Below are 27,820 nucleotides of genomic sequence, written 5' to 3'. Positions count from 1 at the left end.
GAGAGAATCCTAGGTAGAGAGCAAACTGTAAAGGTCAGTTATCAGATTTAAGTTCTCTTATTAACAGAAGCAAGCTCATTTCTAGGAAAATTCTAAAGTGAGCTTTTGGATGCAGTGCTAGGAAAAATTAGTAACAATTACGATGGAGTAGTGGCAACACTAGCAGGGAAAAGAGGGATGCTTTAAGGTTAATAAAGCTCTATCCCATACATTATGTCTTCAAAACATCTCTTGAGTTTCACAAGAACCCCATAAGGTAATCAGAGCCTGCATTATTCTCATTTTCCAGACAGAACACCAAGACCCAGAGATGTGAGCTAATCAGTGGCAGAGTTAGAGCTGGTCACCAGTTCTCCCGAGTCTAAGACCATTGTTCTCTAGTTAACAGATTATTAGAATTTTTCTGCCCACTTTGGGGTCTGTCTTGGGAATTGGCTTGCAGCTCAAATATTCTTTACCCACCTTCTTGTAATAGAGCCAAACCAGGAGCCAGACTGCCAATTCTAAGATAAATCCAGATTTTTAAAAATTCTAGATGGTTTTGAGAAGTACTACAAAATGAAAAGATGAAATATGGGAGTTCCAGAATAACCAGATAAATTTCCTCTTCTTGATTCAGTTTCATATGTTTCCAAATTCAGCTCCATCCTAAAACAAGCAAGGAAACTGTGACTCTAACCTAGGATTGGACAGAATTTTAAATACGGAAGCAGAAACATTGAGAATCCAGGTTAATAACTTAAAAAAAAAGACATCAACATTCTGGAAATTGTATCTTAAACATACAGGTGTGACATAAATTTTCAAATATGAAATATGGTGTATATATAAAAACATTACATTTTGTCACACTGTGGGGGCTGATAGTTTGTATCTATCCAAAGATTTTATCAGAAAGGGGAAAAACAAACCTAAGGACCACAGAATAAGAGAAGGGCATGTGTGGGTGTGGGTGTGGTGGGAGGGTTGGGGAGATGAGGTTCAGATTCTGGGAGGCCCGTTTGAGCATCAGTTAAGGTTAGTTCTCATGCTATTTAAAATCCTAGTTCTCTGTGATAAGCTTCCACAGAATTCAGGCTTCTATTCCTTATATTAAGTTCCTCTGTGTTACAGAAATTCTTTTCCAGGCTGTAATTTCTATTGAGAACCCCAAGTATTCTGGTGGTTACTTTAAGCTTTTCACTATTCCTGATAAGATTTCTGTATTTTAATTCAACCATGTAACTGGGGGAATTCCAGTGTGACTATATCTTAGCACGTATTGCCTGGGAAGCTCATATCAGACTGTAAGAGCCCTTCCAGCCAAGGGGTCATGTCTTTTCAAAATGCCTCCTAAGTTCAAAGCACTATTTCAAACTTGAGCAAATATCAGAATTACCCAGAAAGCTGGTTAAAATACAAGTTGCTGGCTATAACCCAGAGATTCTGATTCAATAGGTATGAGGGTTAATTTCATGTATCAACTTGACTAGATTATGGCATCCAGGTGTTTGGTGAAGCACTGACCTGCTTGTTACCATGAGGATATTTCGTAGATGGGATTTGCATCTACAGTCAGTTGGTTGCATCAACAATCAACAAAGTAGGTTGCCATCAGCAATAAGGGGAGTATCCTCATCCAATCAGTTTCAGAGGTCAGAAGAAGAATTTATGTCTTAACTTTAGCAGCAGCTCTTGCCAGAATTTGCAGCCAGCCAGTTACCCATGGAGGATTCACACTAAGGACTTTGTTATCACCTTTATTGGAGTTTCCAGCTTGTGGCCTACCCTATTGGAGTTTGGACTTGTCAGCCCCCATGGCTGTGTGAGCCAATTCCTTATCATAAATCTCTCTCTCTCTCTCCCTCTCTCTCTTTTTCTTTCTGTTCCTCTCCTCAAATAATACAGTAGGTTTGGGTGGGACTTGATAGTCTGCTTTTCTCTCTAGTTCCTGGGTGGTGCTGAGGCAGCTTTTCAGCACAGACTACACTTGGAGCAGTGCTGGGCTTGGAGTGAGGATTATACCAGCATTTACTGTCTCATAGAAAAGGGCAGCTCTTCACCACTAAAGACATTTTCAGGAATAACTGACTATAGGGCAGACTAATTTTCCAAAATAATGAGGGAGGTTGAAGTCTGCCCCACACGTATGCATCCTTATATACAGAATCTATGTCTGCTGCAAACTATCAGTTGTTTCCAGAGGAGAAATACATGATTGGCATATACCTTGGAATTCTTGCACATATTTTGTATTTAGCGATTTAGAACTGAGCGCAAATACTCCCTGGAATGATATTACTCAAAGCAAGGAGACTGCGTGTAATGCAGAAATCACCGAACTGTGTTAGAAACTCTAGGCTCAAGACCTCGTTTCACTCTCTCCCTTTTTTTCTTCTGCTGTGTGACCTCAAGCAAGTCACCTAGCCTCTCTTAGCTTTAATATTCTTTTTGGCTAAGGGACGTTAACGCTGAATGCCCCAGGTTGCAGGGATTATCTAAATAGCTGTGAGGTGACACCCACTTAGCAACTGCAAAGTCCTCCACCTGTGTGAGGGGTTCACGGGGGAGCCTTTCTCCTAAAGTGGAGATGGGGAAGCTGCCGTCCTGAACGTGGCTCAGCTCCATCTGCGTCCTGCCTGACGCATTGCCATATGGTGCCTCACCTTGTTCTCTTTCAAGATGAACCCGCATTCCCTGAAAAATATTTCTCAGCCTTAATGTCACAACTTCAAAAATGCAGCGGGGACCACATTTAAAAGGTCTGGAGAATTTTTGGTTGATTTAATTTTTTTTAACAGCACTTTAAAAACAAACGCAAATATAGAGATGAAAGCCAAGAACTGAAATATACATACAAAATAGAAAACATTAATATATTGAAGTACAACTACTTGAATAATCATCATAAGGAAACAATAAAATGTTACGTACTCCGACCAGATGATTCTTTTGGGCTGAAACATGTGGTCTGGGCTGAAGGATCAGGGAGCCCAGGGTTGGCTTCCCCTTTCCCACCACCCTTAATCCCTCTTCCTACACAAGAACCCACTTCGAGAATTAAAAGGTTTAACCTTAATTGGTCAAGTGGGGAGGAGACTGAAGGAAGCCTGTTCAGACGACTCAGAGATTAACAGCACTGAATTATACATTTAAATGTGGTTAAAAGGGGAAAGTTGAGTTTGTATATATGTTATTAGAATAAAGATTTTTTTAAAGTCCATGGAACTGCACAGCGCAAATGGTGAACCCTAAGTTAAACATCATGGACTATAGTTAATAGTGTAATTATAAAAGGCGCTTTTATCAATTGTAACACTTTTCACATCAAGACAATGTAATAATAGAGTGGTACATGGGAATCCTGTGTTTTAGGCATGGTTTTCTGGAACCCACAAATTAAAAACAAACAACAACAAACAAAAACAAAAATGACTGAGAGGGTTAAATTCTGAAATCATATGAGGCGAGATAACAGTCCATTCCTGCCCACAGCTGCTTTGTTTTCCCCTCTGGCTATAAATTCTGCCATCTCTACCCCATGGGCATCCTCACCTGGAGGTCTGCAGCCCATCAAGAAATGGGGTTAGAGGGCAATGAGGAAGGGAGAGTTCCTTCTGTCGTCCTTGTCTTTCTTCACAGACCTGGGGTTCCCTCTTCTCAATCCTCTGACCCCCTGTTCCTCTGAAGTTTCACTAACAGAGGCAGGCTTTCCTGGGAGAATTTATGAAAAAGCAAGGAGGGCACGAACTGCCTTAGAAGAAGCAGAATTTAAAGAATGATGTCCAGTGGTGATGTTCTTGCCCTCCCGTCCCAAGCACCGGAACAGAATGCTCCAGGCTGGGGAAAAGAGTGGTGAGGACACATGAGGCCACATGCTTAGATGCAGATAAGAGGTCTCTAGACTGGAAGGAGTAGAGGGCATTGGATCCCTTCTCCCCCACAAACAAGGGCTGGTAGAATGCCGCCTTTGAAAAGGGATGTTTTTGCATCTGCTTAGCTAGGTAAGGACTTCTTAGAATAAGAGTGTTCAGTATTTTTCTTTATAAAATTCATTTTTAGTATGTAAATATTTAGAGATTAGTTAAAGGAATTGGCTCTTGCAACTGTGGGAATTGGCGAGTTCCAATTCCATTAGGGCAGGCGTCAAGGTGGAAACTCTCATGACAGGAAGGTCGAATTCCCTAGGAGAAGCTGGCTGGCTGGAATAGAGAAAGAAATTCTTCTTTTTCACTTCTGAAATCCTCAGTTCTGGCTTTAAGACTTCCAACTGTTTGGATGAGGAGACTCTCCTCCCTGTTGAGGGCAACCTTCTTTGTTGATTGTAGATGCAGTCAGCCATAGATTTGCATAGATGCAAATCCAGCTACTAAATATCCTCATAGGAACAATCAGGCCAGTGTTTGCTTGACCAAACAACTGGGCACCATGACCTGGCCAAGTTGACACATGAAATTAACCATCACAGGCCTCAAAGAGCTGCTTAGTAGAGATACATGGAGTGAATGAGCAAGTAAATGAGACGGAGAGCAGGCAGCCAGGGACAGCTGCCTGGGCCACAGGCATAAGACCTTTATCCTGGGAGATAAAGTCTCCTTAGGATTTTTTTTAAATTGGAGAAGTTCTAAGTTTATAGACAAATCAAATAATATAGAAAATGCAGAGTTCTCATACACCTCCCCCCTCCCACAGTTTTCCCTATCGTTAACACTTTTCATTTGTGTGGTAACTTTGTTATAATTGATAAAAGATTATTATAATTTTGCCAAAAAACATAGCCCATAGTTTACATTAGGGGTCACTAATTCATACTCATTTGTTAAATCTTATCTTATCTGTTATAACTCCACTGTCTCCTTTCACCTTTCTCTCAATCTTTAGAGATATTTGGGCTATGTTCATTCTAATTTTTTCATGTTGGAAAGGGCTGTTGATAATATGGGATGGTGATGAGACTAGCTGATGTTCTGGAGGAGCTGGCCCCTCTCAGTTTCAAGACTTATCTGGCCTAGAAACCCATCTGGAAGTTGTAGGTTTCTGGAAAGTAATAATAGTTCATGGAATCTTTGTAAATTTCAGACAAAGTCCAAGGTTTTCTTTAGAGTTGGCAGGAATGGTTTTGGTTGAGATTTGGCAAGCCATGACAAATAGCAATATCTAGCTGAAGCTTGCATAAGGCCAGCCTCCAGAGTAGCCTTTTGTCTCTATTCGAACTCTGTCAGCCACTGTTCTAGTTTACTAGCTGCCAGAATGCAATATACCAGAAATGGAATGGCTTTTAACAAGGGGAATTTAATGAATTGCTAGTTTACAGTTCTAAGGCCGAGAAAATGTCCCAATTAAAACGAGTCTATAGAAATGTCCAATTTAAGGCATCCAGGGAAAGATACCTTGGTTCAAGAAGGCCGACGATGTTCAACGTTTCTCTCTTAGCTGGAAGGGCACAGAACATTGCAGTGTCTGCTGGCTTTCACCTGGCTCTACCAAAAGGGACGCTCTCCAAAATGTTTCCTCTTTTAAAGGATTCCAGCAAGCAACTCCACCTTCAGTGGGTGGAGACACACCTCCATGGAAATCACCTAATCAAAAGTTACCACCCACAATTGGGTGGGTCACATCTTCATAGAAACAATCAAAATGCTCCCACCCAGCAATATTGAATGAGGATCAAAGTGCATGGCTTTTCTGGGGTCCACCACAGATTCAGACTGGCACAGCCACTGATAATGTATTTGTTACAGTTATTTTCCCCCTTTTGGTCAGGAAGGCATTATTGATCCCACAATGCCAGGGTCAGGCTCATCCCTGGGAGTCATATCCCATATTGTCAGGGAGACTTTCATCCCTGGATGTCATGTCCCACATAGTGGGGAGGGTAATGATTTTACTTGCAGAGTTGGGCTTAGAGAGAGAAAGGCCACACCTGGGCAACAAAAGAGGCTCTCTGGAAGTAATTCTTGGGCATAACTATAGTAAGCTTACATTCTCCTGTACATAAGTAAACTTCACAAGAGCAAGCCTCAAGATCATGGGCTTGGCCTATTGACTTGGGAATCCTTAATGTTTGAGACAGTATCAAGGGGTTTCCTTGGTGGTAAAATTTAGTAGTTTCGTATTTTTTCTCCCATCCCTCAAGGGACTTTGTCAACACTTTTAAATTATCTGCTCAACATACTCTGGGATGTGTCTTGGCATTACATTAAGTTATACATAATTACAAGCTTTTGTTCCCATTCTGGGCTCCTGTGTTTGGGTTGTTTAAATAATCTATTTAGATAGGTTGAGTTACGTTATGTGCTACAGAAAATTTAGGTTTTGGACAAAATAAACCTCTCTTCTTTTGGTCTCATAGAGTAGGTGAAGTTATAAAACACAGATAATGTCCTTCTTACCCCTGTATTCTGATTTACCTTGGTCCCAACCTGGTTGGCTATATTTTTATCTTTAACTGAAGCCCGATCTCACTATAATTGAAGGCTGATCTCTTTTATAGTTTCTTTAACGGTTGTTTTATGTGGCATTGTTGACTGTTAGAGCTGCAGAATTCCTACTCTGAGTCCTAGGTGTCACCCAGGTGCCCACAATTCCAGGAAAGAACTGTCCTACTATTTTTAAAGCATCATTTTCTTGCTTTGACACTCATTCAGTTACTGCAATCCTTCACTTATTTCTTGGTCTCTGAGGAAGATGACTGTGGCAGTTTTTGTGAGTTCTTCAGTGATTATTTTGGGGCATGGCATCCTGGAACATTTTATGATGCCATCTTGGTCTATTGGAAGCTCTTCTTTCTGTAAATTAATTTCTAAATTCTTTGTTCAACTTCTAATTTTTCTGATAAGCAAATCATCCCCTTGGAAGTACTACAAGTGTTTAATTTTTACTGTGCTACTCTGATTTACAGCTTATCCATAACAGAGGATGTTACCTTGGTCTGAATTCCCCAGAAGTAGATCCCGAGACAAGGATTTGGGTGAAAATGGTTTATCTGGAAGGAGTTGGGAAATGAGGCAAAGAAGAAAGGCAGCCAGTACAGGGTGTGTGGTTGGTTGGATGACTCTGAGGATGACGAGTTTATTCCTGGGTAGCTGGAAAATGTTGTAAAACATGTTTTTGAGTTATCCTATTGGAGGGGGTGATACATCTGTCATATGTACACCTTAAATCCTAAGCATCATTGGCCAAGAGTATTAATTCTTGGAAACTTCTGGCCTGACAGATATGGCAGTGACTTCAGAACAAGCCCATAGATGCTGGCAGTGGAACTGAGCTGGGGCAAAAAGAAGTGGAAAGGGCGGAGGGATGAGGAAGGGGAGTCAATGACAGTATTAACTGCTTCTGCCTCCTTTCACAGGCTTTCTGAGACTTCTGTAGTCCACAGGTACGCTTATGGTCAAGGAAGCACAGCACATAAATCTCAAATAAAAATCTTGGTCCTCTATCTAAAATGTCAGGAAACCCCCTCCTGCTGTGTACTGTGTTTTTGTTGCTGATAACAAGCACCTCCTCAGTGACTAGGAACCCCTACCTCTCATGTCTGCCTCCAAAATTGTGAGTCTGCCAAGGCCGGAGCATGCCCCAGCCTCAGCTCATTTGTGTGCTCACTCACTGATGATATGTACAGACTTTTCTTGCATATTGCAGGCACTGTTTTTCTTTAACCAACGGAAAACTTCTGAATTGACAACTAGAACTTGGCATTTCCTTAAAGGTGCCTCATTTCTTGGGAAAAAAACTTGTTTAGAGGGTCATAACTTATGCAGGCATAACTATTTTGCCTGCATCATGTAAAAGCTTGATTCATTGGCTTTGAGGAGGATGAACAATGTCTGACCAGCAGGGTGATATAATTCCCCTAATCCTAAACCATGGGTGGTGGGAAACTGGAGTTCCTTGTTCAGACTCTCTGGAACTGGTGATATGCCATGTGGTATTACTAGAAGGAATAAAACACAGTTTGCGCCTTCATTCCATTTTGACTACAAAATTGAGTTGGCAGAACACTGCACAGCAATAAAACAGAACAAACTAACTGGAAAACGTAACAGCAGGGATGAATCTACAGATTGTGTTGAGCGAAAGAAGCCAGACATGAGCGAGAATGTATTGTAAAAATCTAACTTACAGAAAGTTCCAGAATAGACCAAATTAATCTATAGTGACAGATGTTAGAATAGTAATTACTTAAGGATGGAAGTTGGTGTTGACTAGAGAAGAGCATGTAGGAACCCAACCAGTTAATGAAGTGCTTGATATTTTGATCCGGGGAGGATTGCAGGTATTTATATGGGTAAAAATCACTGAGCTTTATATCAAAGATTAGGGCATCTTATGTTCCTTATGATAGTATATCTTAATTAAGAAAATGAAAAAAAAGCAACACGCATAACTTTAAGGCCACAAAATTTTAAAGGGCATTAGAGTAAAATAATTTTTTTCCTTTCACTCATTTATTCTTTTAACACATGTCTATGGATGGTGTTTAGTGCCTGGTCCATATTCCCTCAGTACAAGATGATTGGGGTCCTCTTGTGGGTGCCTGCCTCTCTCTTCCTCCAGAGCAGCTTTGGGCAATGACTGATGTGCTGGAAGATAAGTGGCTCAGCTTCTTCTTGGATCCCGGGGAATTGATCTTGGTTGTCGTACCTGATCTCTAGCTTACCCTCTATTGGCTCCTTTCCTCTGCCTCTGCTTCTTGGGATTACTTCCCAAATATACTCCTTGCCCTCACTCTCTTGTCTCAGAGTCTCCTTCTCTTCTCCCTTCCCTAACTTCCACCCCTCTCTATTTCCTTCTTTTGCTTATGTAACCAGAGATGAAAGGAAACATTCCTTTAATTTAGACATTTCCTTATATTCCCATAAATATCAATAAGTATATTGAACTTACCACCCATTTTGATTTATAGTACCACCTAATTTAATATCATAAAACCAAGATTTTGCATTTAGAATTGGCTCTGGATGTACAGAAACCAGTTTTCAAATACATTTTCAGTATTGTTTCCCATCCGTATGACATATAATTCCTAGGGAAATTCAGCATATACTTCTCAGACCATGGGACGAGATGCCTTGCAGGGTAGTTCAAATCTACCTACCCTGCAAGGCATCTTCTCCCATGGTCTATAGCAGCAGGTAGAAACGTACTAAGATCTGTTATTTGGTAATGGCCAGCTGATGCATGTTGTTGGAGCTGTTATCCTTACTCCAGCAGCCTTTCTGGCTGAAATAGTCTTCAAAGCACATGCATTCAAGGCCAGGGCATTTTCCTCCTGTTTTCTAAACTCCAAAATGGACAGGTCATGGAACTCCAATAGGCATCAGATGGAGGTAGGCTGTAGTTTGAATGCCCCTTTCCTAGTGGTCTGGGCTGTCATTCCAATAGGGATTTATGCATTATAAATATAAGATGGCATTCAATTATCGTACTGAACTGGCATGCTCTGTGAGAAACTTTCATACAGAAACAAAATAGCCATTCCTATAGGCTAACCATTGAATATATTCTTGATTTTTGGTATCAGCTTTATATAAATGCTACCGTACACTTTATATTACAAGTCTTAAAAATCATGTATGAAATGGTAGAATGCTTACTTTCATTTCTATATGAGTTTTGTCAAGACTCATGCATTCCCAAAGACCAAACAACCCTATTAAATAAAAAGTGAATGTTCACAATGAAAGCTCTGTATAAAGCTAAGGTCAATGAAGATAGAATTTTTTTTTACAGAAGTGACTTTTTAATTTACTTGGGACAGGATGATGTAGGAGAGAGGAACTAAAAGTACTTAAAAAAATTTAACCATTTATCTTTTGGAAAAAAATTAAAGCCTTGCATTTTTTTTTTGTTGTTGCTATGTAACCGTATTGTAAACTTGGAGTCTCAAAAGGATATCCATTCATTAGTTCATAGTTCTGTAGGTTAGAAGATCAGATGTGGCATGATTGTGTTCTCTGCTCAGGGTCTCCTAAGCCAGAAATCAAGGTGACAACCAGGCCATGCTTCTAGCTAGAGGCTCTGGGAAAAATCTGCTTCCAGGTTCATTGAGATGTTAGCTGAATTCAGTACCTTGCAGTTATAGCACTGGGGTCCCTCATCCCTTGATGGCTTTCAGTTACGGGGTCGCTTCTCAGCTCTAAAAGGCCACCCACATTCCTTGCTATGTGGCTCCTACTATTTTCCAAGTCAGCAACAGAGACTCTTCCTCCAATGCTAGCCTCTTCACACTTGAAATACCTAGTGCCAGTCAGTGCTAAATCCTTTTAAGATAATATCTGTATCTTAAGGTCAATGGGTATGGGTCCTTAACTACATTTACACAATCCCTTCACAGGAGCACTTAGATCAGTGTTTGGTTGAATATCTTGGCTGAACATACCTCAGAGCCTTTAATCTTGAGCCAGTCTAGAATTCTATGTTTCACAGGCCTCTAGTAAATATTGATCCATCCACTTTAGAGAAAATTAGTAACCATAGCATAAGAGGTAGCTTCTTCTCTGTTGAATAGTTACAGGGCCCAAGAGGCAATATAATAAAATAATGAAATGGGCCACATATAGGATAATAGGGAACAGTGGGCTCAGTGGCACATTATGACAGCCATGCTCAACTCCAGCTGATGCCTATCGAGTAACAATTTGAGCTTAGTATTGTCAAATCTTTTCACTTTTAAGAGAAGTCAGAATTCTTTTGAGTTTTAAATTCTGGTAATGAATTAAAAAATGTAAAAATACTGGGTAAATCAAGCAAAACACTTTTGTGGTCCTGATGGGATCTGTGTGCTACTAGGTTCCTTCTGCTTTCTGCAGTCCTAAGGCATTCATTCATTCATCCTTCCGTTCATTAGAAAACTTATTGAGTGTCTACTCCACGTATCCTGATTGAAGCACTAGGAAAACAGGCTAGATGCCTCTCTAAGAAGGGACATTTGAGTGATGGGTATTTCAGGAAGAAGGAGCATCAGTGCAAGTGCCCTGAAGGGTAGTGAGCCAGGTTTGTTCACAAAGTGGCTGGATCACATAGCGCTTTGCAAGGATTTGAGATTCTTTTGGATAGGAATGGGAAGCCACTGGGGAGTTTTAAGTAGAGGACTGACACATGATTTCTCTGGTTTCTCCGTTGAGAGAAAGTTTTGAAAAAATCAAGGTGGAAAAGAGGGAGATTACTTAGGAGATTATCTTCATTTTTTGTGCTGTTATGACAAGTACCACATGATGATTTAGCCTGAACAATGGAAATTTCTTGGCTTGTTGTTTTGAGACCAGCAGCTGTCCAAAATAGATGTATCAACAAGGCAATGATTTCTCCCCAAAGTCTGAAACATTCTGGCGCTGGCTGCTGGCAATCCTTGGGTTTCCTGAGCTTGTAGCCCTGGATCACATCACAGGGCAATGTTCTCGCCTTTTTCTTCCAATTTCCATTGACTTCTGGCTTCAGATTCTACCCTGTGAACTTTTCTGACCCTGGATTCTGGTTTCTTTCTTTATAAGGCCTCCAGGAATCCAGGTTAAGGACCACCCTCATTCAGATGGGCAGCACCTTAACTGACAGTAACATCTTCAAAAAGCCCCATGTATTTATAATGGGTTCCCACCCTCAGGGACACAATTTAAGAGTAAGAATATATCTAAACTGGAGCACGTAATTCCATCTCTACAGAGATTATAGCCATGATCTAGGAATGAGAAGATGGGGGCTTAAATTAAGGTGGTTGGGAAGTGGAGGCTATTAGCTTCTTACTATATTATGAATGTGGCAACCCCAGGATTTCTTGAAAGATAGAATACGAAGTGTGAGAGAAAGAGCAGATTCAAGGGTAGACTCTGAGGTTTGGGTCAGAGAAACTAGAAGGACGGCGTTGCTATTCACTGATTTTGAAAAGGTTAGCATGCAAATTCGGTTGGCTAGTCCAGACAACAGGTCATTTTCTTTAGAAGTCAAATGGAAGCCTCAGGTTGTCCCAGCCTCCATACCCCTGCTATTTCTTTAACGAGTACTACTTGTACCCCTTCCTGCACCTTCTGGCAGACTCAGCCTAGACACTCTTTCAAGAAACAGTGAAATGCTTAGAAATAGGCAATTGAAGTGGCTTCTGCTTCATTCCCTAGTTCACAGCCCAAAGTCAAGGGCTTATGTCAAGATTCCTTTTCTGTGAGACATAGTAACACATTCTGTGAGACATAATACCCCAATGATCATCTCTGATTTCTTTCCTATGTCTGAGGTGAAATGACCTGCCTGGCCGCTTAGTCTCTTGTGATATAATCCCTGCTTTGCCTTGACTCTTGGAGTATTTAGTCTGTCCCTGAGCTCCATAGGAGCTATTCCAGTTTTCTGCTTCATTCTTGCCAATTTTGGTATGTTGTATTTTTCAAGGGATTTGTCTATTATTAAATTGTCAAACTAGATCATCAAATTTGTTAGCATAAAGCAACAATTTACTTCTAATGTAAGTTTATGATACATTTAAACTTATATTCATTTAAAGTGATACATGTATTTTTCATTTCTTTTAATATCTTTTAATATATTTCTTTTTTATTTTTACCTGAGGTAGAAATTATGTTTGGTTTGTTTCACCAAGGAAAACATCTCAATTTTGGTCTTCTGTTTCTGGGGAAAATGTCTATGACAAGTGTCATTTTATATATCTATTGTCACAGAAAATGTTTCAGATTGAAATGTTGAGTCATGAATAAGAATGATGACAAATGGATTAAAATATGTCCTTAATATATTTATAACATATCACAAATGAAATTATAATATGAATCTTACACTAATATATTAACTCTGACAGTAAACAAATGATGAAAGCTATGTGTCTAACAGTGTTAAGAGTTAAGGACAATTTTAAAGACAGACCTTCACAGACAGAAAGAGTACATAGTGTGTGATTATGTTTATATGAAATTCAAGAACAGGCAAAACCAATCTATGTTGATAGAAGTTCGAATAGTGGTTACCTTTGGGAAAGCATGGGATACTTTCTGGGGCTAGAAATGGCCCATATTTTACTCTGGGTGGTGGCACCGTGGGTGTGTACATACATAAAATTTCATGAAGGATGTAGTGGCTGAGGCCCCTGGTCTCTCCTAAAAGCTCATAACAGACCTGCTTTAGCCGAAGACAAAGGTCAAGAAAATGGACAATATACAAATGTAATTATGGTCGTAAAAACAGCATTGATTGTATCTTAGTCTTAAACATTAACCTTAGTAAATATCAGGTCTTAGATCCCTTTAATGATTATACTAGAGACCTGATGTCCTCATACTAGATGGGATGTCTTTGTTCTGACATCACATATTAACTCATGCATTTCTGTTCCCTTTGCAGAACACTAACGTCCGGCTGTTCATCAACAGAAAACTTCTCTCATTCTTAAGTTCCAATAAACCCATGTCTACCTCCATGTCTGGTGTGTTTTTTGATTTAGCAGCAACCTCCTCCTGGGTTCTATATGAACCAGGTCTGAGTTTAAACAACTGGCAAACCAGCCAGGAGACTGAAACAACACTGGTAGTAGTAGGCATGAACTGGGGAAGGGAGAATCCACGGGGGAAATCCCAAATTGGTCTATATTGTCCATGTGGGGAGGGGTGGCTGCCCTCCTGGATGAATGGGGACCATGGCAAGAATATGGGGACCCTCTTCAAACTCTAGCAGTATTGCTGACTGTTTTGCAATAGATAACAGGACAACTAAATCTTAGCAAAAGGAAAAGAGAATGCCAAGTAGCAGTGGCCATAACTTGGCCCCCTCTAGGAGCTTTACGTATGGCCACAAATGTAGAATGGGTGGCAAAAGCAATAGCCCTCCATATAGAGAAAGAATTAAAATTAGAGAGGTACACAGCCTGCTCAAGAGGACATGAACGATGTCTTAAGTGAATGCTTGTGTTGTGTGAATGATTAATTAAAAACCATAGATAAACAACCAAATGCTGTTTTAGTTAAATTGTGGAGCAAATTAGCTAAAGACAAAAGATTTAATGGACCCATGTTGGTCATAGATGATTATGGGGGAAAGATAATCAGAGCCTCCAAATCTAATTTTATCTTGCAAATTGGGAGATTGCCTACCACTCCTGGGATTGCATTGTGTATATTTCTCCTATACCTGAATATGTATTAGGAATTGATCTTCTCTTAAATTCCACATTACAAGGGGAATTCCACCCTGGTGTACAGTAGTGAAAGTGGTCTTAAAGGGACAGGTGAAATGGTCCCCTTAGGAGTACTGCAGCCTTAGAAGATGTAGCGACTGAATAAAATAATCTCCCAGGGGAACATCAAAAGATTTCTGCAACCTTTAAGGAACTAGACAGAGAGAATATTAATACCAACCCATTGCCTCTTTAATAGCCCTGTGTGGCCAGTACAGAAACCTGATGGAAAAGTAGATTACCATAAATTAAATAAAGTAACACCATCTTTGTATGCAGCAGTTCCATATATTGCCTTCTTAATACAAGAAATTAGAGCTCACTGATGTCATTATCACTTTATTTTAGATTTAGCCAATGCTAGCTTCACTATTCCCTTAGACGAAGCCAGTCAATCTGTTTTCACCTTCACATGGGAAAGATGAGAAAGGATTTTCACAGTGCTCCCACAAGGTTATTTACATAGCCTGACCATTTGCTATGGTATAACGGCAACACACTTGGCCAATTGGGAGAAACCCAAATCTGTGATTTTATTTTATTATATTGATGATATTATATTAACTGGTGGTTCTATTTCAGAACTAAAAGAGGTGGCAGAAACATTAACATAATCATGATGAGCTACAAGGCCCTGGCTTCTCTGTCAAATTCCTGGGTGGTGTATGATTGGGAAATATAAAAATAATCCTTCTGTAGTAATTGATAAGGTTTTACCATGTGACGTATGCCAAAGAAATTAATGGCCTTACTAGGATTAATGGGATATTGGAGACCTTTCATTTCCCATTTAGCTCAAATATTAAAATCATTGCTAATTAGAAAAGGTCAGACTTGGGAATGAGGTGACCTCCAGCTAGCTGGTTTTGGAAACACAAAAAGAGTAATAGCACAAGCATAAGCACTGAGGGGGTTAGAGCTTGATTATCCTGTGAATTGGATGTTCTGACATTGACTTTGAGTAGGGTTTGTATGAGAACCAACATTCTAAACAATACCCCTAAGCTTCTGGTCACAATTATGGAAAGCAGTGGAATTAAGATATAGACCCTTTGAAAAGCAACTGCATGCTGCTTATCATGTTCTATTGCAAGTGGCAGGTCTGACACAAAGATGTCTTGTCACCTTGAGGACTGCCCTCCCTATACAGGTATAGATTATGGACATGGCAGTACACAATTAAGTACCTTAACAAAGTGGAAAACTTACTTGTTGTAATGCAGTGTTTTCAATTCCAGTCCTCTTAGTGCTGAGATGCACAAAATTTTAGGACCACTGTCATATGTAGAAGATTCAACAGCTAAAATTGCTGCACCAGATATAGCTTTGAAATACCCACTATAAAGGGCACAGGAACAATTCCCAAGTCTGTTTGGTGTACTAATAGATCCACTAGTGGGCAGCTCCCACAGGGACAGTTGTGGCAGTACAATCCAGTACTGACACTGTATATTGGAAGATACGCTATTCAAATCAGTCAATGGGCTGAATTAAGAGCCATATAGATGGCCATATAGATGAAGCAGGAAACGTGCTATCTGTACTGACAGCTGGGCCATTTTCATAGACCTTATGACCTGGATGGCAACCTGGAGACAAGAATAATGGACAGTCATAAGTTGACTCCTCTGGAGATGAGAGCTGTGGGAAGACATCTGGGATGTCTTGCCAGTGACAAAAGGTAACTGTCTATCATGTCCCCACCCCCACTCTTAAAACACTACCTGGGAACACTGAGGCAGACGCCCCTGCTTGAGTTTGGAGCCACACCATTGAAACTCAAGAAGCAACCGAGTGGCTTGGTCACAATAGTGGACACTGAGGGTATCAAACCTTATGGTGGTTTAGTGCAGCAGTTGCCTAGTCACGTGCCAATAACTTATAGACATCACACGGAAATGCCCATAGTGCTCCCTGTGATGACCACACTTGATTGTTCCACCAGATGGGACACATCTGCTGATCACATGCTCCCGTGACCTGGTGGCAAGTGGATTACATTGACCTCCTTCCACTCTCAGAATGGCAAGGTATGCATTCACTGCAGTAGATATTGTCATGGGACTTCTGTTAGCTTTTGGTAAAGCTAATCAGAGAGCCACCACATATTGCCTAGAAAAACTAAGTTCCCTCTATGGAGTATGAACACAAATAGACAGTGATTGGGGAATCCCTTTCACTGGACAATGGCCCAAGCCTGGGCTATGAACTATGATGTAATGTGGACTTTTCATCTACCATATAACCCCATAGGTGCAGGCCTTATAGAAAGAGTGAATGGCCTTTTAAAGGAACAGTGAAAGATGACAAGAAATCCTTACAACTATGGACTAAAAGGATTTATCAGGTCCCAACCCACCTAAATTCTACACCAGAGCTGCAGCCCCAGGTCCTATTGAAATGTTAATGGTAGGACAGATGCAGGCACAAATTAAAGGGCCAGTCACTTTACAGCCTAAAAGGCGGAATGATAATTTATTGTTGCCTATGCATCAGACCATACAAATGGGAGAAAATGAAGTTCTTTCTCCTTGGTGTTGGTGCTTACAAATCTCAAACCCATGGGGAATAGAAGTCACTAAAAATATTGCAATCTGACTATCATTTATACAAAAAATGCCTTTTAAAATATTTACCTCCAATCTGGGGCCTCCTATTCCAATGGGAAACTTATGCAAACTATGTGGACCCTTCTTATGCTTAGACTAATGATTGATGTCATGGTGGAGAACTCTCAATGTTTACAGGGGAGATAACATCTGGTATTTAAAACCTCTCTGCAATGTCCCTCTGGCCGGTGTCTTACTATCTATCAATGGAACTTTTGCATGTACATTACTAGATCAGCAAGATTTATCCCTATTGTCACTCATAAACATTTATCTTTTCGCCCACATGCCCTAGCAAACACCTTCTACAGTGGGCTTCCGTGATAACCCATGCCCACAATCAAACCCGAAGTTGGGTTTGCATGGACTTGCCATCTGCAAATGCTACTAGTCTCCTCTGGACCACAGCTCCTGCTAACTGGACTATGTGGCAAGTTTGTATAGCAGAATTCGACACACTGACAAATCTGGGGTGAGACTTTTTCTTCTAGGACTGAAATCTAATGGCCGTCTGATGATGAGACTTGGGCTTATGTCTTTTTTTCTGTGAGAGAATAAGTAAATAAACCCCAGCCTGTATTAAGCTATGCTGTACATGATAGAACAGGAAGCTGGCAATGGAAGCAGTAATCTTAGACTAACTATATTGTCCCTGTCTGCATGGAATATCTTAATGGGAACTAGGATATGGGTGGTTGCCCTCAGACATATGCAATTTCACTGTTAAGCTACAAAAATGACAGCCTTTTCCAATGGCAAAATACCTCCAACAGATGAGGAACATACGCATCCCCTGTGGGGTGGCTATGGACCTGTGGGCAATACAGGATGGCCCTATTTACCTTCAATTAGACAGGACACTGTACATGGGGGCAACCGTACATCTGTGCAAGACTGTATGATTCTTTACCTCATATTCCTAGCAATTGGGAATGGCTAAATCTAGATATCGAGTGATGTGTACCCCCTGGTAGTTTCTTTTGCTGTTGTTGCATGGTCTGGGAATTGAACTCAGGTCTCCTGCATGGAAGGTGAGCATTCTACCACTGAACCACCCATGCACCCCCCAGTAGTTTTATCCTTTAGCTGTTCTTGTCCCCAGTGGGAGCTGCAATAGTTACTGCAAAGCATGTAACAGCCTTAGCTAACTACACAGCTCATACACTTAATGAATCTAAATTGACAATATCACTGTTAAATGATGAGACCACCCAATTATGAAAAATAGTCTTATAGAATAGAATGGCTTTAGACATTTTAACTACAGCACAAGGTGGGACCTGTGGCCTTATAAACATACAATGCTATGTATATATTCCTGATCACTCATAATATTTCACAAGCTTTAAATCATATGCAAGAACACATATACAATATTGGTCAATTATTTACTGACCCCTTTCTATTTCATTTAATTTTCTTACTCAGTATTTCTTTATAGGATTATTTGCCCTATGTATTAAATTATTGCTGTTTTGCTATCTTTCATCTTGTGATATATGGATGAAACGTCTTTCCTATAGTCAACATAGCCTGTTACAGGGGCATGGAATGTGGCAGTCCAACACCTGAGCCACCTCCTAAAAGCCCACAACAGACTTGCTTTAGCCAAGGACAAAGGTCAAGGAAGTAAACAATCTCCTGGAGGGGGAGGAATATAATTATGGATGTAAAAAATGAAACCGATTGTATCTTAACCACTAACCTTGATAAACATTAGGTCTTAGATCTCTTTAATGATTATACTAAAGATCTGATATCCTCATACTAGATAAAATGTCTTTGTCCTGAAATCTTAAATTGCCTTATGCATTTCTGTTCCCTTTGCAGAGCCCTAATGTCTGGCTGGCCATCACCGGAGAACTTCTCCTGTTCGTAAGTCCCCAAAAGCCCGTGTCCACATATGTGTCTGGTGTGTTTTCTGGTCTAGCAGCCACCCTCTCCCAGGCTCTGAACAAGCTTGGTCTGGGTCCAAATAAAGGCATACATTTCACATGTATACGCTTCACTTCTCGTATATTTTATCTACCCCCAAAACAAGAATAAATACAAATAAACACCCTCATGCCTCTTAGTCATTTATATATATTTTTTGTAAGACCCACAGATTTCCTTGTCACTGTTGACCTTCTACAGGTTTTTAGTAACTTCGGCTTTCCTGAAAATTGAATTTCTTCAGAATAGCAGGGAAGGGGGCCTCCACGAAGCTTTTTATCATATTATCCATTCAGAAAAAATAGAACACCTAAAAGATGGGATGAAATTTATTTTGTCACCATTTGTCTGCATGGTTTTATATCTTTAGCCTGCATGTCCTTTTCTTATTTCCAGCTAGTTAAGTAGCAGATATAAAGCTCTGTGCTGCACTTCTATAAAGAAGCCAAACTTTGCATCTTAATGATTACTTATGTTTCTTTTAGGTGCCTGCAAGGATAATTTGGATTTACTATAAAAGCGATATATTTATTTCAATAACTATTGTTTCAATAAATGATTATTAAATTCGATAAAGGGTTCACATGATACTAAAGGGTTATCAATGTGAGTTTTCGAGGAGGTGATTCTGGTTCTTCTTGTCCAAAGAAGTTATTGGGTATCAGGGACCTATCTCTGTTTCAGCCTGGAGCCCGTGTGTGTGTGTGTGTGTGTGTGTGTGTGTGTGTGCGTGCATATGCACGAATGTTATTGTGGAGACTGCCATAACTGGGAAGCTGGCCTGGAAAGACTTGGCTTTATCTGTGTCCAGGGAACTTGGAAAAGAGCATTCTGTCTTGGCCAGGGGGTAGAAAAAAAATGCAATCAGGAAAGGTTACTTCCAAAGATTAGTTTTAAAGATTTGCAGTTTAGGAGAAAAGTAGAGAGATCATACTCAAGTCAAGCTAGTTCATTGACTAATCTGATTATAATTTATCTCCCTAAATGCTAGTATTTCTTCTTTTTAGGTTGAAAAATCATTGAATTGATTTTTACCTTAAAGAGCTCACCAGGTGTGGTTGGGACCATTGGCTTTATAAGAGAAGCACATGAAAGGAAACTGAAAGAAATCTCCAAGCTTGTGGTCTTTGAAAGTGAAATTCTTCATAAGTCTCCAGCTCTAAAATTCTGTGATTTACACATTTTACAGTCCACAAAATAATAACATATCAATCATATCTTGTTTTTTGTGTTTTGAGATCTCAATGGGAAAGATATGCAAGGCATAACAGAGGTTGGCCAAAAATGTGCACACATAGATTAGAGAGGGAAAAAAATCAAGTAAAAAGAATGGTTTGAATAATAGCATATTGAGAACAGATAATGCAAATGTTTTTGATTAGGCTTCAGAAGAATCTGAAAAGAAATGCATTGTTTGGAATGTGTATGCTTTGGTCTCAATAAAAATATCCGGTTGCAGAAATATTTCATGTGGTTTGAACTAACAGGCAAAAAATTAAAAATTCATTGGTATACACTAATTCATGTAATTGTATATTTTGGAGGTAAGTATAATGGCATAGGTTTTGATTGAAAAATGATCTCTTGGAGAAAATTTATTGCTAATCTTAAGATTTCTTTGGTTTGAAAAAAATGCTGGGTTTAGTAAAATCTGTAGCACCAAATGAAAGTCTGATTTAATAAAAATGTGGATCTGAGAATTGTGGTTTTAGTAAGCGGGCATTTGATCCATTAAAATTGAGTTGGTTTATTCTTCATGTTGGCTTTTCCTGAAATACATCAGCGTGTAACAAGAAGCAAGCACTTGCCAGGTATTGCTCCAGTAATGGAAGAGAGACCCTTGGTAATTGTTAAAATGAGTCTTATCAATCAGTTGTGACTTTTTTCCTCTGTAAGGTTCTCCCAGTGGAAAAAGAAACAGCCTATTTAGTTTTTGTGGAAGATGGCAAAGTAGTAATTTTACTGTCAGAGAATCTACCTGGCATCACAGAACTCGGTGATGGAAAAATATCTACAGAATTAGATCATGCAATCTGCCAGGATGCCGGCATCCCAGCCCTTCGGGCAGAGTCAGACTGTGGTCTCTGACGGGGATTCTGCCACTTTCCTTGGAACGATATCTTATGGTCTAATTGACCTTATTGTTAGGAAATTGTTCATAAAATCAGGAAACTCATAGTAAACTGAGAACTGAGACTGAACTCCTCCTTGCAGAGGGTAATGTACATATGGAATGAGTTACCCAGAAAAGTGATAGAGGCAAAGAGTGCAAATGAATTCAAGAGACTCTCAGGTTTATTTCTGGCCACAGAGGAGGAGGGAGGGGATGAGGAGGCTAGCAGGAACATAGGATTAAGATGCATTTTGGAAGGAGAGCCATATAAGTCATTTTACTTATTCTTCCAATTTTTTTTTAAAATTTATTATGGTAATAGATATACAGCATAACAGTCCCCATTTTAACCTCTCTTTAGTGTATAATTCAGCAGTGTTAATTACATTCACAATGTTGGGTTACCGTCACTACCACTTATTACCAAAGCTTTGTTTGATGAGTATAGAGTTTCCAATTTTATTTATGTTAATGGAATTTTCCTAGCAAAAGTCTACCTTGCTACATGTTTTCATCTATTTGGGGCTGATGAACACGGCACGGTGAGAGTCCCAGAGACAACTCTGATCCTGTTACTCTCTCTTCTGGGTAAAAGGTTTCCAGTATGAAAGCCAGGATGAGCCCTCCTTCATTCCAAGCAGAACAAATCAGGAGATGAGTGAGAGGGCAGCACTTTAGTGAATTTTGGATCAATGTTCAATCAAGAGATGAACCCCCAAAGGCCTCTGACTATTTCCAACACCACATTTCCATCTTCTTTTAAGCCAGGAAAGGGAGCTAAGGACTGTTGACTGCTCTTTTTTGATAGGTTAGTTACATGTCGGTCCCATTTCCTCCATGGCAGAATTATGAGGCTGAGTTAAAAAGAACATGCCTGGAAGAGACCTGTTGCACGCAACAAGGGGAAAGCCAAAAGTCTGGCTGGGGATGTCTGAGATAGCTTTGTGGGGTCTTGGTGGGGGTGAAGGGAAATCTGTTTCCCTCCTCCCTCTCCCCCAATGTCTCTTCCATTTGAATCTGGGGGTGGGGGTGGGTGTTTGACATGGAAGGCTGGGTTTCCAGCTTGCAGACTTGGGGTGCTGAGAGCTCTTTGTTAGCGACTCTAATAAAAAGTTGGGGTTCGTGAAAACATGCAACCTTCTCCCCACCCTTGCAGTCAGCACACTGTGGCTCTTTGGGATTGCTTTACAAGCAGCATGAGTGACGGCTGGGGGAGGAATGCAGCTAGTGGGAAAATGCTCAATGGTGAGGAAAACGGTCTTGGCTGGGAATTATAAAACCAACTGTTTGAAGTAGGAAAACATGATAGGCGGAAGCATTGGGAGGTTGCAGTGGACACAGTATATCTGGAGGGACAGAAAGAGCACCAGGTTAATCTTTCAGTACATAGAATTTATGAATCTAGAAAACAACTCCAGACACGGTTTCTTTTAAACATTCACCATGTGATGTTTTAGTGTAGCACCTCACTTTTAAGGTAGAACTGAGCTGCTTTTGAACTGGGAGGTGGAACATACATGCCCAGCTCTCTGGATTCTTTCCATATGGGGAGCCATGTCCTGGCTGTCTGCCTCCACTCTCACTGCATCTGCTGTCTTCCACTAGCACTCACCCCCTTGCTAGTCTCACTGAGTTTGGCCTCCTTATGCTGCCTTCCCTGAATGCAACTGATGGTTAGTTACTCTTTCCCCAAATTCAATTTGCCTCCAAAGTTTAAGTCATCTCTAAGACACTAAGTGGGTGTACTTCACTAATCGAGTCAGATGTTGAGATGTTCTTCAGCTTGAGCAGCCTCCTATTGATTCCAGACCAGTTTGCAGGGTGTTCCCACCAACTTTAAAGGGAGTCACTTTGTTCAAGGGCCTCTGTGACCAAGGTCACTGTTGGCCCTTAAGCCCATTAAATCAGTGCTTAACTGAACCACCCCCCCAAAGGCGACTTCTTCCTTTCAAAGAGGGTCTGTGTCAGACAGCCCCTTGGCTGACAATGAAAACAAGGGGAACTTGGTGACACAGGTTGGTTAGACAGGAGTATGGCAACTCATAATTGCCTCTGAGTTATCTGTGCTCCAATCTGAATAATCAACTGACAGTGTTGAACTGACTTGTTGGATGACATGAGGGAAGAGTAAGGTACCTGATTAATTAGAAAAAATGAGGAGTTACTGTAAGATGCCAATTTTGAGGTGTCTATGCCATTTGCAAAGAAAGTTGGTGTATCGAAATCAGTCCAACTCCCTCCTTTCATTCCTTAGAATAAGAGGTTTTCTGTTTGCTGTTCCATATAATGGGGTATCTTACTACATACTTCATACATTTTTTGTGATGATTAAATGAGAGCAGTCTTCAGCTGGCATTAGTAAGTGCAATAAGTGCCATTTTAAAATTTTTGTTATTATTATCATTACCGAACTTAAATAATAAGCCCTCCAATAATGAGATCTCTCTTGAAATCTATGCAGACCTGAGCAGTTGGCCCAGAGGGAATTGAGTGTGTCTTCTTTGTGAGAAGTGCTGCTTTAGAAAGGGACAGGACCCTGGGCTCAGTTATGAGAATAGTCTTTTCATCTTTTGAAATCAGGAAGTAGCTGAAATTCACATATCCCTTGCCACTTGAGATTTTCTGCTGTTTTATGAACCAGAGTTGAACATAAATTAATCTTAAGAACACTGAAGTTTACTTGTGTCTTTAGATCATTTAATGACCCAAATCTTTTCCAAGAGGATTGCTCTGCTGTTGATTTCCACTTTTCTTAGGCTCTTTATGGAAACTTCTTCAGCTTCTGAAGGGGTCAGAAGAATTTACCTGTCTGAAAGCAATGATCAGACATGAGTGAATTTTCTTGAAGAAGGTCAGTAGTTCATTAGCCTTGAAAGTGTTGCCAGACTATTTTTATAGGTAGTACTAGACAGTGAAGTATTTGGCATATTGGTTCAAAAGAAAATTTCATGAGGACGAGGGAACACTAAATATAGCTAGTGAGCTAACTTTGCCTGCCCTCAAGTGGATACATCACTATGAATCAAGAGCAAATGCTTTCTCCTTTGGTTTAAAACATCTTTCTTTGTCACCTTATGGCCTTAAAGAGTGACTTTGATACTAACAAAGAAAGGACTACTGAAAATGGCCGACGGCAATGCTATTGTCTGTAGGGCATAGTCAGAAGTGATACCCTATGCATCAGATGTGGACTGTGGCACCTAAGATGAAAATTGGAGGCTGGATCATAGACTCAGCCAGAAAGTAACTCTTGGTGGTGTAGATTCAGGGACTCTTATTTTGTCTTACTGTTGAGAAGATCTGAACAGAGGATGGGGTTAATGCCTCATTGGTGTCAGTAAAACCAGGCACTATGGATTATTTTTTTCTTGTTAATAAAGTTCAGCAAGGTGGGTCTTCAGGAGGTACCCTTCTCCGACCCTTTCTGGAGAAGCCTCCTAGGTCTTTCTTGATTCCACAGAGGATGTAGGCTTTGGTTGAAAATGTCTGACAGGTAGCAAAGGAAGCCCCCATAGAGCAGGTTGTCCTGAAATTTATGAAGGCATCAATGCTAGGCACATACTAAGTGCTCAATAATGCTAGTGATAATTGTTTTGTCATGTTTTCTTCTAGTATTAAAAGTCTAGCGACCCAAATCTATCTAATTTATTTTTGTGATTATTCGCAGGCATCAATTGCCATGTCATAACAAGAGAAAAATCAGGGTTTTTTTAAAAGCGAAGCAAGGAATGTATCTTTTGTTTAATTTTGTGTAGTCTATAGGTGTTCCATATATCTCCATATCAAAATCAGATTCTCATCACATTTTATATATCTTTAAGTATTTTACTACAACATATTTCAGTTGGCTTACAACTTCTATAATTGGACAGTCATTGAACTGAATTTTAGCAGATGAATATTTTTTCCATATTCAATTGGCATCTCAGTGGTCATGGCAGCTTTCCATTTACATACTGTAGTTAATTTTAAAATATTGGTGCTTCAAGCCAGTGGGACATGTTAATCTCTAATGGGCACTTTGTAAAAGTACTTGTACATATTCTATATTTCTAGATTGTGAAACACTCTGCAGAAATATCCACATAATCATTTCAGCATTACCTGGGATGTTAATGACAAAAATCAGAACACTAAGTTACAGTTAGATTTGGTAACTTTCATTTAATGGGAATTAGTCTCATCTATGACATCATTAACATGGCGGCCAAGAGAGAACGTGTCTCTTCTATTGGTCCACTAGAGCTAAGCTTTGTAGTCATTCCAACAGTTCATTTTCTTTTCAGTGGTACCAAGTGTTCTTCTTCATCATTGATTAGTGTGTGTGGTATGGAGTTACCTTATTACATTCAGAAGTATTAGCTCCTGAAAGTAACAAGGGCTCCACACCAATGATAAAGACCTCCCTAATGATTTGCAAAGATTAACCAGAATTTTAGTACCAGGAGGAATCTATATAATTTAGTCAAAAATTCCCATTTTCAGATTAGGAAATGGGGCTGAGGTCACTAAATATCAGTTCCAGGTACCAAGTGGAAGATGGATCAGAAGTGAGTATGAGACCACAGCATCTGAGCATTTCATGGGGATCTGCTTCCTCATGGCTTTGGGCTGCACTTCACTGACCTGGCACAAATCCACCAATCCATCTCTCAAAGCCTCTGGTTACTGGGTCTTTTTTTTTATATGAACAAACCCCAAGACTGGGAGCTCAGCCTATAGCTTTGGTTGTCCACATTGCTTGTGAGAATATCAAGAATTCAACTTGGGGAAGTTGAATTTTCCCCCGTTCTCTCCATTCCCCGAAGGGGACTTTGCAAATACTATTTTATTCACTGTTCAAACCACTCTGGGATTTATTGGGGTATCATTCTGGACAAACCCACAAAATCTCATGTCCTACTCAAGATTCCATGCACTTATGGTGTTCAGTTAAGCTGTCTACATAAGTTGTATTAGGAAATGCACTAGTCAAAGTATAAATTTTGTACCAAATAAACATTTTTTTGCTTTAGTCTCACACATAGAATGAAATTTTAAAATATTACTGGGTCGTCATTGCCAGATGTTTTTCTTTTTCTGAATGAGGCTACCTTACTAGGAAACATGTTCCATAAATCCCCTTGTTTTATATCTTGCCTTTTACTCACAATCACTCCGGGAGAAATGAAATATACTTGGAGTTTACCATTTAGCCTTTCACATGTTTTGAATAATCACTCAAATTAATATTAATTGAGTCTCCCAGGAATGCCTATTACAGTATGAGGCCCAATGGGATATTAAAAAAGAAAATGAGGACTCTGATTTTCTCCACAAACAGCTGATGGCCAGTACCTACCAAGAGAAGAATAATATAGAGTCTCTTTTAGTATTGTTTTGAGGATTAAATGAGTGATCCATATGTGTACCTCACATCAATGCCTGGCACATACTAAGTGCTCAATAATGTTAATGATAATTATTTTTATCTTCATTATGATGCCATATACTCTTAATATTTCTGTATAAAAATATATTAGGGTTCTCCAGAGAAACAGAATCAACAGGATGTAAATATACATTATATAATATATTTGGACATATATATGTAAATACTACGAGATTTATTATAGGAATTGGCTCATACAACCATGGGTATTGGCAAGTCCAAATTCCTTAGGACAGGGCACAAGTTGGAACTCCAATGAAGATGAAATTGAATTCCCCAGGAGCTGGCTGGCTGAAGTTGAGGCAGTAATTATTCTTTCCTACTGTTGAAATCCTCAGTTCTAGCATTTAAGACCTCCATCTGATTGAAAGAGAAAACTCCCTTATTGCTAAAGGCAATCTCCTTTGTTGATTGTAGATGTAATCAGCTATAGATGCAATCAACTGGCTATAGATGCAAACATACCTGCAAAATACCCTCACAGTAATAATCAGGCTAGTTCTTGCTTGATCAAACAATTTGGACACCTTAACCTAGCCACGCTGGCACATGAAATTAACCATCACAAAGAGTATGTACAAACTAAACTGATATAGGCTTATAATTTTTTGTGTGGACACATTTTTATGTCATGGCTTCTCATTTTAGTGCCATTTCCTGACCTGCTCCGATTTAGGAATAGTCTTAGTTTGGTTGACTGGAAGCTGAGGTTGACACAAGGACTTGGGTGCAGGTAGCAATTTAGGAAGTGATCCCAAGAAGCAGCAGTGAAGACATTGGGAGAGTGAGGCAAGAGAAGATGCCCATAGGTGTACGTTATTGAGATCTACTGCTATTGGCAATGTGGGCTCAGTCAGGGCCTCCAACAAGCCTATATATGCCTCCTAGAGCTATTTGTCTCAAGGACAGGAGGTTGGCAGCTTTATCCACTGGCTCTGACTCCATTGGTTGTTGGTTGACCCTAGCGGCCCTTACCCCTGTCCCACTCCTGGGGTGTTCTGAGGATGGGTGGTGGGTGGCTTCCTTGGTAGCCACAAGGCTCAGCATTGTGCCCTGTAGCTGGAGCTAAAACCGGTGGTGAGTGGTGGTGATGGGAACTGCCACCAAAGACCTCTGGTGCTAGGATGGTTTACTCAGAGGGAACACATACGAAGCATGACAAATGACTGCTTGTTTATGTTTAATTTTGGATTCTAAACTCACTCCCCCCCTCCCCACTAGCTGCCACACATAGTATAATATAATTTAACTCTCTTGGAAATTAAGAGGTTGTGTGTAATTTAACAAATAATTGGTGAGTAATATAAATTAATTTAATATCTGGGTGCATATAAAGTCTTCAATACCTGTTGGGTAGCTAAGTGTTGTCTTACTGCTCCGGGGACATCAGCTAAGCTGTGGGGGACTTACCTCTGTAGGCCAGAGGAAAGCAGATGGGAGTGATAGGAACTTCAGACTGGGAGTGCTGCTCTTACCACCACTTTGCAAAGATGCCATTGTTTGATGTGTCAAATGCACCGCTTGCATATACCTTGGTAGAGTTTTTGCAGTAGATTTTCCCATACAAGGAATGATTTAGCAAG

This window comes from Tamandua tetradactyla, chromosome 1 (genome assembly GCF_023851605.1).
Source record: "Tamandua tetradactyla isolate mTamTet1 chromosome 1, mTamTet1.pri, whole genome shotgun sequence".
Classification (NCBI taxonomy): Eukaryota; Metazoa; Chordata; class Mammalia; order Pilosa; family Myrmecophagidae; genus Tamandua; species Tamandua tetradactyla.
This window is presented reverse-complemented; position numbering follows the sequence as displayed.